Here is a 12,154-nt window from a genome sequence, read left to right as displayed (position 1 = left end):
TGAGGGATCCTGAATGGTCTATAGCAGAAAGAAGTGGAGCTTGGAGACAGGGACTTGGACTCTGGCCTTGGTTCTAACTCAAACTCTGTGGCCACAACTGTATCACCTTGTCACCTGCCACTCTGGCCCTCAGTGCTCTCATCTGAAGTATGACAGCATTGGACTTGATGATCTCTAAGATCTGTCCACACTGAATATTCCAAGAATTGCAGAAGGGCCATACAGCCTGTGTCCTGTTTGAAGTCCCATCACGTTTGACCCCGTTTCCTCGTGGATCCTGAATACAACTCTTCTATCAGCTTGGCACAAAGTCATTCCTGGTCCCCTCTGCATAGAACCCCTTTCCTTCCATCTTCTCTAGGAATCTTTCTAGGAATAAGCTTCATTATTCTCCGATCCACTGTCATATCCTGTAATCCACTGTTTTCCCTCAGTGGACATTTGTAATGATTGGTGGATATACGTAGTCCGTGTTATTTAATAACACTGCTTTCTGTACTAGAACATGTCATAACATTCAACGTGATCCCATTCTTATGTAAGACATGCCCTGTTCCCTCAGCCTCCAATGATTGAGCCACTGATGGATAATTTGACTGAAGACAGAATCCATTGCCGGGCCAATGATCTATGACCTGTGTGGCTTGGCTGGAGCAAATAAACTGTGCAAACAAATGTCTCTTTTTTGAGAGTTTGAACTAAGACATGCAGAGACTATATTGAACAATGGTGATTCTGCCCCTGGAAACTCAAATAGACTTGGTGCCTGGAGTGGCCATTTGGGGGCAAACACAAGCTGATGAGTAATTCTATTTTTTGTTGGGGGATCCTCCATCTCTTCTTTTTTTATCGAAGAGTAGTTGATTTACAACGTTGTGTTAGTTTCAGGTGTACAGCAAAGTGATTCAGTTATACATATTTAGTTTTCAGATTCTTTTCCATGATAGGTTATTACAACAAGCTGATGAATAATTAGAGGAAACCAGTCTGCCCATCAGATAGAATGGAATTGGTGTGTAGAGAAAAATAGACAAGAGACAGATGAGAGCCCACTCAGCTGCAGAGACACAGAGTAAAGGGCCCTCCTCTCTAATGACTTCCCAGATCAGGGAGCTGACAGTTTTATTTCCTATTCCCGGATTTGATGAGGTTGCCAGTACCCATACATCAAACCCCTTTTTACTGAACTCTTTTGAGAAGGTCATTGTTTTTCATGACCAAAAAGCAGCTTGCCTAAAGCTCCCTCTCTGCACCAAGTGTAGCCCTTCCCTCTTTCTAGCTCCGAGGAACTAGAAAGATGCCCGTTTCTAACTAAACTCTTTGTCTGAATTCCTGGTGCCCAAACACTGCCTGAGATGCTTGACTGGCACCATCTAGGCCTATGGTTCAGGTCAGTGCAAGCCAGATTTTTTCAGTGTCATCAGAAACACTAAGGTTTCCTTCCTGTCCCCTTCGGCCTCTAGCACTGCAGGATCTACTTTGCCTGAATTAGCACCTGTGCTTCACGTGCACACCTAAGGAAACTCTGTAGAGTGCTGTGGCAACAAACGAAGACCACCCAAATGAGAACAGAGTGCTATTTATCCAGAACTGGCTACCGCAAGGAAGTCAGCCGCCATCATTTGTATTTGACTGAGACTCAAAGGCAGGCAGGGAGCTGGGAGGCTTCGTAGCAGAAGAAGAGGGTAAGGCTCAGGTGTGCTCTGATTGGAGGGTTTTGGCCTGGGGAAGCTGGAAGTGGGCTAACTAGAAGCAAGGTATCTTTGGGAGCGTGTATTTGGCTTTCTCTGACTAGTGCTGAGTTGGAAAAAAAGTGGGGGAAAGAATGGGGCTGCAGAAGAATTGGGACATTGGCAGTCCTGACCACCTCCTGACCATTCTGGGCTGACTGCTGCAGAGGCTGTAGATTGGTTCCCTGCCTAGTTGCTTCGGGTTTTCTGGGTCAGAGTTCTATTGTCATATACGGTGTGACTGTTGTCCGTTTGTGTATTCAGTGTCTCAGTTCTTATAGCATTGAAGTTCTTGCACCATTTTAAAGTTTAAGCAGAGGGACAATCCTTCCTAAGCAGACAACCAGATCCCATCAGTAACAGATGATGAAAGGTGACCTCAGACAAGCAGAGTTTAGTTGGTTCTCAGGCCCGGAGTGGGACCTGGAGAAACAGAGGAGGTCTTGCATGTGCTGAAGACCCTGCTTCTTTGAGTGACCCAGACTCCAAGGTTTAGACCCTTTGGCTGGTGGGGCCTGCCCAGGGCACCCCGGCACTAGAGGCAGTTCCCTGTTGCAGTACATCTGGCAAAGCATCTGGGCTCTGAGGTCCAGTCTTCCGTGAGATTAGGAGACAGAGCAGATGTCTTGGGTCGGATTATGGAGAGAAGGAAGCTAGGCCACTCTGCTTCCCCGTAGGGCGCTGACAGGGCCTCAGAACCTTGTCCTCTCTGCCAGAAATGTTTCACTGAAAACATCTGGAGGTCCATGACCCCTCAGTTGTCCTTCTTTCCTAGCCTCAGGAACTCTTTAAACCACCGACTAGACTTAAAAGCAGCGACAGGGACTTCCCTGGTGGCGTAGTGGTTGAAAGTCCACCTGCCATTGCAGGGGACACGGGTTCAATCCCTGGTCCGGGAAGATCCCACATGCAGCGGAGCAACTAAGCCCGTGTGCCACAACTACTGAGCCTGCGCTCCAGAGGCTGAGCCACAACTACTGAGCGCACGCACTGCAACTACTGAAGCCTGCACGCTCTAGGGCCCATGTGCTGCAACTACTGAGCCCACGTGCTGCAGCTACTGAAGCCCACGCCCCTAGAGCTTGTGCTCCGCAACAAGAGAAGCCACCGCAATGAGAAGCCTGCGCACTGCAACGAAGAGTAGCCCCCACTTGCTGCAGCTAGAGAAAGGCCATGTGCAGCAACAAAGACCCAGTGCAGCAAAAAATAAATTAAATTAAAAAAAAAAAAACAGCAACAAATTCCTACAAATTTCCAAGTTCCCACTGGGAACCTTTAGCCAAGTGCTTCTGCTCTCAGCCCACAGAAGTCACTTCCTTCTTCTAGGCCTCCTCGTCCTTTGTGTGGTTGGTACACTTGTCTGCCTGTCTTCCCCAAGAGACAGCAAATGCCAGTGAGGGCAGAAAACTCGGTATTGTTAATTTTGGGTCCCCTACCCTCTTTCTCCTAGGAACCTACATTAGTGTGACAAAACAAAATTATTTTTAAGGCAGGACAAGAAAATTTTAACCGTCACCATTTTCTCTGCCATTTGACCCACTCCTCCCTCCTCTTTAGTGTGCATTGTGCATCTGCATTATACATTAACTAGATCCCCTTAGAAGACACAGGAATGATGCCGAAAACTCAGCTTCTCTGTACACCAGTGCCGAATTGAATTGAAACAGGAAGGAAGGAGGCAGGGCACAACCTTTGTAAGAATGACATAGCCCAAGGACATGACATAAACTGATTAGAACCAAATGGATCCAAGATGGCGGACAAGTCAACTTTTTCCACTAGACGTTGAGCCTCAGTATCAGCAAGCTCACATTAGCAAGCTAAATGACACACCCACAGGCGTCATGACAGTTCCAAGACCGACCATAAGGATCAAAAAGTGGGCGGTGGCCCAATTCCTGGAAATCCCTGCCCCTTCCTGAAACAGCTGGAATACTCCTCCCACTCATTAGCCTATGAAATTACCCACCCCTATAAAAACTGACAACCCCATACCTGGTGCCTTTCTCACCTTCTGAGATGGCCCACACTCTGTCTGTGGAGTGTGTACCTCTCTAAATAAATCCACTTCTTACCTATCACTTTGTCTCTCACTGAACTCTTTCTGCGATGAGACATCAAGAACCTGAGCTTCATTAAGTCCTGAAACCAGGTGTGTTATCTCAGTTGGAAGACTGTGGGTTTTAGCCGGGTTCAAGTCCCTGCACGGGGGTTCCAGTCCCAATCTGAGGTGCACAGTTTCAATTCCACTTCAAAGACATGGTTCCCAGTTCCTTAAGAAAGACTTGCTGGGTCACAAAGCTGGCCAGAGGCTGATTTAAATTTTTAAAGCTAAAAATGTATATATTGATACCTTTTTTAAAAAATTATTTATTTATGGCTGTGTTGGGTCTTCGTTTCTGTGCGAGGGCTCTCGCTAGTTGCGGCAAGTGGGGGCCACTGTTCATCGCGGTGTGTGGGCCTCTCACTATCGCGGCCTCTCTTGTTGCGGAGCACAGGCTCCAGACGCGCAGGCTCAGTAATTGTGGCTCACGGGCCCAGTTTCTCCACGGCATGTGGGATCTTCCCAGACCAGGGCTCGAACCCGTGTCCCCTGCATTGGCAGGCAGATTCTCAACCACTGCGCCACCAGGGAAGCCCCTATACCTTTAATATTTATATACATTTATATACCTATACATACTTTAATATTTATATACATTTCAAAGAACAAACATAGAACTCACAGATTTTCTAAAGTAGATGTCTAAGAAAAGGGAGAGGAGACACAGCTCTTCCCTTATTTTCAACAGGGAGAACTAAGCCTTGTCAACGAAAAGTTAATCAGTCGATCTAAGAAAGAAATGGAAAATTTTATTGGAGCCAAATTTGAGGATTATAACTTGGGAAGAGCATCTCAGAAAGCTGTGAGAACTGTTCTCCCCGTTAGAAGTCAAGGCACAGTTATATAATTTTTTTGAGACAGAAGACTGCACATCAGATGATGTCTTATTGTCAGTTTACATGATCCAGATCTAAACGTCATCGTGGTGGGTAATGTGACCCCTTACAAGATCAGGAAGTCACGCTATCTTTGTAGGAGTTGTCGTGTTGATGCTGGGAGAATGTTGCTCTTTATGGTTAAGCAGGTATTCCTGCCAATGGGGAAGGTCCAGTGATGCATGATGCAGACACACAGTGCACAGTGGGGGAAGAGAGGAGGCCAAAGGGCAGAGAAGAATTTTTTAATGTTTAAATTTTTTGTCTTGCCATAAAATAAGAATTTTATTTCACAGCCTCTTACTTTACTTGTATTTGCCCTTATACAGCCCTCTGGGAGCCCATTTCTACAATGCTTTTTGCTTCTACAAGCTTTGTCAGCTACCGGTAAATGTCTGTGCTGGACCAGGTACAAATCAAAGTGAGCACACCTGACTCCTGTCTGATGGAGCTCACCCACACAAATGACAGATGAACATAAATCAAAGTGAGGATTACCTTTGGCAGGAGAGATTTTTTTGTTTCTAATCCTTAATTTTTAACTATGAAAATACACAGTCATTGTAAAATTTCAGCCAGTACAGAAGTGTATAAAATAAACCATGAGAGTTTTACCAGCCAATTCTACTCTCCAGCAGCAAACATTGTTAATTAAGTAATTTATGCTTATAGAACATACGCATATTTATTCATACACACTTAACTTTTATTTTACAAAAATGGGATGGTGTATATGAATTGTATGCAATTTGATATTTTAAAATATCGTTCCATGCCAATACCTATAAAACTACGTAATTTATTTTTAGATGTCACTTTTATAAACAATGGGTACTGAGATTTCTAGTATTTTGTTAATGGTGCTAAAAGTTATTGGCTTAAATTCCTACTCTTAGTACTCATGGCTTATAGCATTTGTCATTTTAAATTTCAGTAGATTATTTTGGTAGAGTCTACCAAATTGTCTACAAAATTTGTGGTAACAATTTCCTCAACCACAAACATTGTACGAAAATGGCCATCTTCCTCACCATTGGCATTACGAGATTTGTCAGTCTTAAAAATTTTTTGTCCTTCTGCATGTAAAAAATTGTATCTCATTATTGTTTTAGCAGTGAGGTTTATCATCTTTTCATATGTTCATTGGTTATCTGTATATCTTCTGTGAATTGCTTATTCATATTTTTTGCCTTGTACACAAAGATAAAGCATTTATTTTTCTGCTGGTTTGTTTTCCCTTTTCTGATTGCTTGGTATAAATTATTTTCATTGCTTATCAAAAGCCTTAATATTTTGCACTCTTCAATCCTGCAATTTTACATCTAGGAAGGAAATCATTGGTCAAATGGGCAAAAATGGGTGTACAAGGTGCTTGACACATTGTTTATAAAATAAAAACATTCAGAAAGCCTTCTAAAATCCAGCAATAGAAAATTGGATGCACTAATTATGCCAAATCTACACACAGGAATACAATTAAGAATAATGATATACAGTCAGCCCTCTGAGGGTTCTGCATCCACGGATTCAACCAACTGCAGGTTGAAATATTTGAAAAAAAAAATTCCAGAAAGTTTCAAAATGCAAAACTTGAATTTGCTGGACATAGGCAACTATTTACATAGGATTTACATTGTATTAGGTATTATAAGTAATCTAGAGATGATTTAAAGTATATGGGAAGATGTGTAAGTTATATGCAAATACTACACCATTTCATACAAGGAACTTGAATATCCTCAGATTTTAGTATCCGTGAGGGGTCCTGGAACCAATCCCTTGCAGATATTGAGGGACGACTATATTTTTTATACTCTACATTTATTGATACAGAAAGAATACATATATACATACATATATATTCAAAAATATTTAATGTGGTTCCTTCTGGGTAATGTAGTTATGGATGATTTTCTTTTTTTGGCCAAGCCGCATGGCTTGCGGGATCTCAGTTCCCCCGTAACCAGGGATTGAACTCGGGCCATAGCAGTGAAAGCCCAGAATCCTAACCAGTAGGCCACCAGGGAACTCCCTGGATGATTTTTTTTAAAGTCCGTTTTCTCCTTATTGTTCTACAATAAAAATGTTTTGTTCACACACAAAAAGGAAAAATGTCCTCAGAATTGAACTTCTGCTCAGATCAGGGTACAGTGGAACCATTGCATCTACCTAGGAATGCAAGGAATGAGCCCTGACATTGCGTGAGTTTTTGTTTTTTGTTTTTTTTTTCTTTTAATTGGTACTGTGGTTTGTTAAATTAGCCAAGGCTTTTTTGTTTTTTTTTTAATTTATTTTTGGCTGTGTTGGGTCTTCGTTTCTGTGCGACGCCTTTCTCTAGTTGCGGCAAGCGGGGGCCACTCTTCATCGCGGTGCGCGGGCCTCTCACTATCGCGGCCTCTCTTGCTGCGGAGCACAGGCTCCAGACGCGCAGGCTCAGTAGTTGTGGCTCACGGGCCTAGTTGCTCCGCGGCATGTGGGATCTTCCCAGACTAGGGCTCGAACCCGTGTCCCCTGCATTAACAGGCAGATTCTCAACCACTGCGCCACCAGGGAAGCCCCTGCGTGTTTTTGGCAGCCTCATCCTTTACTGCTTCAAACTGAGTTTCCAGTGCACTGAAACCTTCATATTGGTTTAATGTTCTCACATGAACTGTCCTCACTTTACTTGTTTGGTTTTTTTTTTTGGCCTCGCCTTGTGGCATTCAGGATCTTAGTAGTTCCCCAACCAGGAATTGCACCCACACACCCTGCAGCGGAAGTGCAGAGTTCTAACCACTGGACCACCATGGAAATCCCTGGTTCATTTTTTTTTTTTTTAATTTATTTATTTATTTTTGGCTGCGTTGGGTCTTCGTTTCTGTGCGAGGGCTTTCTCTAGTTGCGGCAAGCGGGGGCCACTCTTCATCGCGGTGCGCGGGCCTCTCACTATCGCGGCCTCTCTTGCTGCGGAGCACAGGCTCCAGACGCGCAGGCTCAGTAGTTGTGGCTCACGGGCCTAGTTGCTCCGCGGCATGTGGGATCTTCCCAGACTAGGGCTCGAACCCGTGTCCCCTGCATTAACAGGCAGATTCTCAACCACTGCGCCACCAGGGAAGCCCCTGCGTGTTTTTGGCAGCCTCATCCTTTACTGCTTCAAACTGAGTTTCCAGTGCACTGAAACCTTCATATTGGTTTAATGTTCTCACATGAACTGTCCTCACTTTACTTGTTTGGTTTTTTTTTTTGGCCTCGCCTTGTGGCATTCAGGATCTTAGTAGTTCCCCAACCAGGAATTGCACCCACACACCCTGCAGCGGAAGTGCAGAGTTCTAACCACTGGACCACCATGGAAATCCCTGGTTCATTTTTTTTTTTTTTTAATTTATTTATTTATTTTTGGCTGCGTTGGGTCTTCGTTTCTGTGCGAGGGCTTTCTCTAGTTGTGGCAAGCGGGGGTCACTCTTCATCGCGGTGTGCGGGCCTCTCACTATCGTGGCCTCTCTTGTTGCGGAGCACAGGCTCCAGACGCGCAGGCTCAGTAGTTGTGGCTCACGGGCCCAGTTGCTCTATGGCATGTGGGATCTTCCCAGACCAGGGCTCGAACCCGTGTCCCCTGCATTAGCAGGCAGATTCTCAACCACTGCGCCACCAGGGAAGCCTTCCTGGTTCATTTTTTAATGTAAGAGACTTGTCATTAGTCCCTGCCCATAGTTTGATCCCATCAGAAGACAACCAGTGCAGCTGTTTTCTGATTGGTGAAGGTTCTTTTCTTCCTTAGCAGGATCCTCTGGGAAAAAAACCGTTGGAATTTCACACCGGAGAACTCACTGTCCCTTTTGAGCCCCTCAGGTAACTTTCCTTGAAACATTTGAAATCTGACTTCCTGTAATCTGTAAAAGTTATGTCTGACCATCTTTCTTGAACATTCCAGAAAGTGACAAAGCAAAATAGAAACACACTCATAGACACAGAGAACAACGGGTGGTTGCCAGAGGGGACAGGGGTAGGGGAACGGGTGAAATGGGTGAGTGGGATTATGAGGTACAAACTCCTAGTTATAAAATAAACAAGCCATGGGGATGTAGTGTACAGCATAGGGACTATAGTCAATAATGTAATAACTATGTATGATGACAGATGGTTACTAGGCTTATCATGGTGATCATTAGATAATGTATAAAAATATCAATCACTATGTTGTACACCTGAAACTAATATAATATTGTATGTCAATTATAATTCAATTAAAAAAAAAACTTTCTAGTAAGTGAAATTGTCAGTAGGGCACGAATTTACTAGGTGTTCTGCTTCCAGCAGAGGGAGAGTTGGAGGGGATGCCCTGATGCTGGTTCCTCTGGCACCTCCATATCTTGCCTTGGAACAGTTTTGCGACCTGAATTTATTTATTTGGCGGTGCCGTGCGGCATGCGGGAATCTTAGTTCCCCCACCAAGGATCCAACCCGTGTCCCCTGCAGCGGAAGTGCAGAGTCCTAACACTGGACCTCCAGGGGAGTCCCTGCAACCTAAACTTAAAAAGCATCATCCATGTCCTCCTTTTGTCTTAACATATATTGTGTAACTCCTACCAGGTATTATTTTCCTGTTTGTTTCTTTTTTCATCCTCATCCAAACGCTTCCAGTTTCAGTTTTGTGATTTCCTTTTCCACATATACACTACTTTCTTTCCATGGTTATCCTCCAGTCATGAGTTCTACATCATCTATTTGTCTTCTTGTGATAAAATTCAAGTTCCTTTCCCATTCTAGTCTTCTCTAATGCAGCACATGCCAGACTTTAGGATTTTATTAAAATTAATTAATTATAGGGGAAAATCCCTTGAAATTGCTGTGTTTGGCAAGCAAGAAATGACATTCCCTCCCACCCCAATCTTAGAATGTCAATATCTTTTCATTCAAGAACATGGCTTAATCTTGGTAGGGTTAGGGCTTCCCTGGTGGTGCAGTGGTTAAGAATCTGCTTGCCAATGCAGGGGACACAGGTTCGAGCCCTGGTCTGGGAAGATCCCACATGCCACGGAGCAACTAAGCCCGTGCACCACAACTACTGAGCCTGTGCTCTAGAGCCTGTGAGCCACAACTACTGAGCCCACGAGCCACAACTACTGAAGCCCGTGCGCCTAGAGCCTGTGCTCCGCAACAAGAGAAGCCACCACAATGAGAAGCCCTCGCACTGCAACGAAGAGTAGCCCCCACTCTCCACAACTAGAGAAAGCCCGTGCGCAGCAACAAAGACCCAACACAGCCAAAAAAAAAAAAAAATCTTGGTAGAGTTAGAAAGGACATAATTTCAGAATTTAAAAATATTGAAAAAAAATTATTTCATCATAGACCAGAAATCCTTTGTCATGGACCAGCTCCAGTCTGCAGACCCGTGTAGGAAACCACTGATGTAATACATGTTTAAGCAGCTTCATTTGGACACTTTTTCCTTGAAAATTTTGGGAAGTACATAATGTCCATTTTTTTAGTTACCTTATAATTTATCAAAGGTCCATAAATCTTTTGTCTTAAGTCACAAGCCCTCCTCCAAACTCTGTTCTTGACACTACATCAGTTGTCAGGTGTCAGCCTCGTGCTCTTTCTTTTCCAAAGTCAGACACTTTGCACTGAGGAGATGAAAATATTGTCTGCAACCCCATGTCCTTCAGAGTCCTCTTTGTCCCAGGTTTCTTCTGGTTGTATAATTTGTTCTCACGTGTATCAACTAAAACATGAGGTTGCCTATAACAAACTCTGCATCAGGCGTCAGAACACACTGGAGGACGGAGCATCATTAGCAAGGTCAGGTCTGCAGAGGGCTCCTCCCACCCCATTACAGAGTCGCCAACCAGGAGAATGCGGTCTTGTCTTCCTGGGTTGGGGGAAGACTCTGTGCGTCTGTTGGCATCAATGAATCCTCCTTAGTATTCTGTCTAGGAATTCATTATTCTCGCAAGTGCCAAGCTGAGATTGTCTTTCCTCCTGAACCCTAGTGAAGAGTGATGTTTAGTAGGATAAAGGCAAAGGCTTTTCTAGTATAATAATGCTGAGCTTATGCTGTGAAAAACAGTCAACATGAGCAAGTGAAGAAATGGTTCATCTTGAGCTATTTCACCTGGATGGGGTTGGGACGGACCCTCAAAACCTCAAGCATCTCACTTGCTTCTTCCAGATAGACCAGGACCCTGGGGGAGGGGGTGGAGATTAGAGACAAAGGACCCTCCAGACTCCATCTAAGAAGGACTCGGTGTGAACTGACAGGTCACATGATGAGAAAAGTGATGTTTTGCACCGTTCATTGGACACTGTTATCAGCCAATAGGATTATTTTCTATCTGCTCACAAACTGAACCTGCAGCTGTGAGCTTTCAGCGTGACATGCCAGAGTGGACAGAGGTATTCGTCAAGATTTCACCACCCTTTTGGCAATGAAACCAGACTGCATTTTTAGCACACATATTTCAGTGTCTATCTCCCGAGGAGGAAGTTATATTTAGCACATTTCCTGCTAGCCACTGAACAGTGCAAGACCTTCTGGGTCTGGAGTTAGTCACAGCCCTTTATGTCTATCTGTGGAATCCCTCCTTGTAAACTGCTAGGCCTTTGAGGAGCCCGAGTTTATAGCATGAACTGTTACCATAAATCCTTAGAACCCACCAGGAAAGGTGCTGATTGGGTGGTATGTTCATAGCGACTTCTTAGTCCCAGCCCTGGGAATGTTAGGAATGCCCCAGTCAGATGGAGTGTGTGTGTGTGTGTGTGTGTGTGTGTGTGTGCGTGTGTGAACATGCTTGCATGCATCCATGTGTTTGGGCATGGTAGTGTAAACGGGGCGCTCTGGGTGACCTTCTTCAGACTCTAAAAAAAAAGATTTTATTGGAGTATAGTTGATTTACAATGTTGTGTTAGTTTCTGCTGTACAGCAATGTGAATCAGTTATAGATATACATATATCCACTCTTCTTTAGATTCTTTTCCCAAATAGGTCATTACAGAGTACTGAGTAGAGTTCCCTGTGCTATACAGTAGGTCCTTATTAGTTATCTGTTTTATATATAGTAGTGTGTATATGTCAATCCCAGTCTCCCAATTTATCCCCTCTTCCTTTCCCCCCCGGTAACCATAAGTTTGTTCTCTACATCTGTAACTCTATTCCTGTTTTTTTTTTTTTTTTTTTTTTAAATTTATTTATTTTATTTATTTTTGGCTGTTTTGGGTCTTCATTGCTGCGCGTGGGCTTTCTCTAGTTGTGGCGAGCGGGGGCTACTCTTCGTTGCGGTTCATGGGCTTCTCATTGCGGTGGCTTCTCTTGTTGCGGAGCACGGGCTCTAGGCGCGCGGGCTTCAGGAGTTGTGGCTCGCGGGCTCTAGAGCGCAGGCTCAGTAGTTGTGGCACACGGGCTTAGTTGCTCCGCGGCATGCGGGATCTTCCCAGGCCAGGAATCGAACCCGTGTTCCCTGCATTGA

The 12,154-nt window shown here is 44.3% G+C and overlaps 1 long non-coding RNA gene across 2 annotated transcripts in view; it reads left to right on the top strand.

The window, feature by feature from the left end:
- Positions 1 to 8,647, top strand: part of LOC132359576 (uncharacterized) — a 100,321-nt gene extending 91,674 nt beyond the window's left edge. The window contains exon 3 of one of the 2 annotated variants that reach the window (XR_009500879.1): positions 8,470 to 8,647. This is a non-coding gene — a long non-coding RNA (uncharacterized LOC132359576). Of the gene's footprint in view, positions 1 to 8,466 lie in introns of both variants that reach the window. The other variant, XR_009500878.1, reaches the window with a different exon arrangement.
- Positions 8,648 to 12,154: the final 3,507 nt, after the last annotated feature.

Source organism: Balaenoptera ricei, chromosome 2, assembly GCF_028023285.1.
Source record: "Balaenoptera ricei isolate mBalRic1 chromosome 2, mBalRic1.hap2, whole genome shotgun sequence".
NCBI classification, from domain to species: Eukaryota; Metazoa; Chordata; class Mammalia; order Artiodactyla; family Balaenopteridae; genus Balaenoptera; species Balaenoptera ricei.
The sequence above is the reverse complement of the archived record's forward strand: the minus strand, read 5'-3'. Positions and strand labels throughout refer to the sequence as shown.